At 46.0% G+C, this 3782-nt stretch overlaps 1 non-coding gene across 1 annotated transcript; it reads right to left on the bottom strand.

Annotated features, from left to right (window-relative positions):
- Positions 1–1431: 1431 nt before the first annotated feature.
- Positions 1432–1506, bottom strand: Trnal-caa. Its single transcript has one exon. It is a non-coding gene; the product is annotated as a tRNA-Leu (tRNA).
- Positions 1507–3782: the final 2276 nt, after the last annotated feature.

Raw genomic sequence — 3782 nt, 5'->3', positions numbered from 1 at the left:
CGACTCACGTCCGGTTCCCACAGCTTTACTTCTGCCAGTATCTCGTCTCCTACCTTCCAAACTTTACAGAAGCTCTTCTGCGAACCATGCCGAACTAGAACTCCTGAAAGAAAGGATATAGCGGAGACATGGCTTAGCCACAGCCTGGGGGATGATTCCAGAATGAGATTTTCACTCTGCAGCGGAGTGTGCGCTGATATGAAACTTCCTGGCAGATGAAAACTGTGTGCCCGACCGAGACTCGAACTCGGGACCTTTGCCTTTCGCGGGCAAGTGCTCTACCAACTGAGCTACCGAAGCACGACTCACGTCCGGTTCCCACAGCTTTACTTCTGCCAGTATCTCGTCTCCTACCTTCCAAACTTTACAGAAGCTCTTCTGCGAACCATGCAGAACTAGCACTCCTGAAAGAAAGGATATAGCGGAGACATGGCTTAGCCACAGCCTGGGGGATGTTTCCAGAATGAGATTTTCACTCTGCAGCGGAGTGTGCGCTGATATGAAATTTCCTGGCAGATTAAAACTGTGTGCCCGACCGAGACTCGAACTCGGGACCTTTGCCTTTCGCGGGCAAGTGCTCTACCAACTGAGCTACCGAAGCACGACTCACGTCCGGTTCCCACAGCTTTACTTCTGCCAGTATCTCGTCTCCTACCTTCCAAACTTTACAGAAGCTCTTCTGCGAACCATGCAGAATTAGCACTCCTGAAAGAAAGGATATAGCGGAGACATGGCTTAGCCACAGCCTGGGCGATGTTTCCAGAATGAGATTTTCACTCTGCAGCGGAGTGTGCGCTGATATGAAACTTCCTGGCAGATTAAAACTGTGTGCCCGACGCGAGACTCGAAATCGGGACCTTTGCCTTTCGCGGGCAAGTGCTCTACCAACTGAACTACCGAAGCACGACTCACGTCCGGTTCCCACAGCTTTACTTCTGCCAGTATCTCGTCTCCTACCTTCCAAATTTTACAGAAGCTCTTCTGCGAACCATGCAGAAATAGCACTCCTGAAAGAAAGGATATAGCGGAGACATGGCTTAGCCACAGCCTGGGCGATGTTTCCAGAATGAGATTTTCACTCTGCAGCGGAGTGTGCGCTGATATGAAACTTCCTGGCAGATTAAAACTGTGTGCCCGACCGAGACTCTAACTCGGGACCTTTGCCTTTCCCGGACAAGTGCTCTACCAACTGAGCTACCGAAGCACGACTCACGTCCGGTTCCCACAGCTTTACTTCTGCCAGTATCTCGTCTCCTACCTTCCAAACTTTACAGAAGCTCTTCTGCGAACCATGCAGAACTAGCACTCCTGAAAGAAAGGATATAGCGGAGACATGGCTTAGCCACAGCCTGGGGGATGTTTCCAGAATGAGATTTTCACTCTGCAGCGGAGTGTGCGCTGATATGAAACTTCCTGGCAGATTAAAACTGTGTGCCCGACCGAGACTCGAACTCGGGACCTTTGCCTTTTGCGGGCAAGTGCTCTACCAACTGAGCTACCGAAGCACGACTCACGTCCGGTTCCCACAGCTTTACTTCTGCCAGTATCTCGTCTCCTACCTTCCAAACTTTACAGAAGCTCTTCTGCGAACCATGCCGAACTAGAACTCCTGAAAGAAAGGATATAGCGGAGACATGGCTTAGCCACAGCCTGGGGGATGATTCCAGAATGAGATTTTCACTCTGCAGCGGAGTGTGCGCTGATATGAAACTTCCTGGCAGATGAAAACTGTGTGCCCGACCGAGACTCGAACTCGGGACCTTTGCCTTTCGCGGGCAAGTGCTCTACCAACTGAGCTACCGAAGCACGACTCACGTCCGGTTCCCACAGCTTTACTTCTGCCAGTATCTCGTCTCCTACCTTCCAAACTTTACAGAAGCTCTTCTGCGAACCATGCAGAACTAGCACTCCTGATAGAAGTTTCATATCAGCGCACACTCCGCTGCAGAGTGAAAATCTCATTCTGGAAACATCCCCCAGGCTGTGGCTAAGCCATGTCTCCGCTATATCATTTCTTTCAGGAGTGCTAGTTCTGCATGGTTCGCAGAAGAGCTTCTGTAAAGTTTGGAAGGTAGGAGACGAGATACTGGCAGAAGTAAAGCTGTGGGAACCGGACGTGAGTCGTGCTTCGGTAGCTCAGTTGGTAGAGCACTTGCCCGCGAAAGGCAAAGGTCCCGAGTTCGAGTCTCGGTCGGGCACACAGTTTTAATCTGCCAGGAAGTTTCATATCAGCGCACACTCCGCTGCAGAGTGAAAATCTCATTCTGGACCTTAAAACGTAATTGTTGTACTTCAGCTGAGGTCAACAATTTAAATGACTGCTGAACAGAAATAGTACTACGATTTGTGTTGGAACAAAGAACCCCCAGGCAATGTTCTAAAAACGGCTCTGAGCACTATGGAACTTAACATCTGAGGTCATCAGTCCTCTAGAACTAAGAACTACTTAAACCTAATTAACCTAAGGACATCACACACATCCATGCCCGAGTCAGGATTCGAACCTGCGACCGTAGCAGTCGCGCGGTTCCAGACTGTAGCGCCTAGAACCGCTTGGCCACCGCGGCCGGCAATATTATAAAAGTTTTGTTAGCAGTTGCGTTCAAAGGTACACTTTTGGAACAAGAGATAGAGAAATCAAAGTGCATCGACGCGTCCTGGGCCTGACGATTCAAGTGGCACAAATCATTTTCAACCTGTTTACTCATTTGATCGTGTTATGTCTCCTTATTGAATTAACAGTTGGGTATTTTGATCGAACGAGTGAACGTCTGCTTCATTCATCGCGTTATAACTGTTTATGTTATTCTTTCCCGTCGATAAATTTGTGAATCTTCACTTCTGGGTAGAACAGAATTTAAAACACACACATAAACCTTCAAATATATAACTATGACACTGGTAATATTTTCGAATTTTGTACTATTTCTGCGAGTTGGCTTGTTATGTTACACATCGTAAATGAACTCACTGCTGGCAACAAAAATTATCTCACTGCAGTACAACCAGGTACAAGAATAAAGGTGGAGTATAGACGGTTAGTGTTGTGGATTATCCCCTTTCTAACACGTACGCTACAGAACCACTAAGTGAATGTACTAACAACTAATCACATAATATTGCCCGCGAAAATGCGTTTTAAGTAACTTGTTTCATCAAATGTGAGAGGGAAATCTTTAATGTGTATATTAGTTCAAAATATTAATACTTTTCACAATCTGAACGTAGATGTCACTTACTTTATTTTTGCTTAGCTCCTACTGCAATTTTTTTCAGCCTTTCTTTCTGTGAACAGATGTATGCGCCCATCTCGTCACATATTACGTATGAACTTAGGGAGTAAGGCTGAAATCGCTGTTTCATGTCTCAGCTTTATCCAATGTGGCAACTCTTCCTCCTTAAATATCACTAACTTTGCTGTTAAGATTATAGATTGCTGATAAATGTGTGTTCATTGATATAATTTTTCAGTTTCTGAAAAGCGGATCTATGGACTACAGTTTATAGGGGAATGCTTAGTTGGGCTGGATATTAAATTCACACAGACACAGGTTTCACTTCTATGGATCGCTCACTCTGTATTTATTCAAACAAACGGGCGATCGTTTAACGATTGCGTTGTTGTTGTTCTTGTTGTTGTCTTCAGTTTGAAGACTGGTTTGTTGCAATTCTCCACTCTATTCTATCCTGTGCAAGACTATTCATCTCCAAGGAACTACTGAAACCCACATATTTTTGATTGATGTATTCATCTCTTGCTCTTCTTCTACAAGTTTTACCCC

This window comes from Schistocerca piceifrons, chromosome 8 (genome assembly GCF_021461385.2).
Source record: "Schistocerca piceifrons isolate TAMUIC-IGC-003096 chromosome 8, iqSchPice1.1, whole genome shotgun sequence".
Classification (NCBI taxonomy): Eukaryota; Metazoa; Arthropoda; class Insecta; order Orthoptera; family Acrididae; genus Schistocerca; species Schistocerca piceifrons.
Note: the sequence above shows the minus strand (reverse complement) of the source record. Positions and strands in the feature narration are given on the sequence as shown.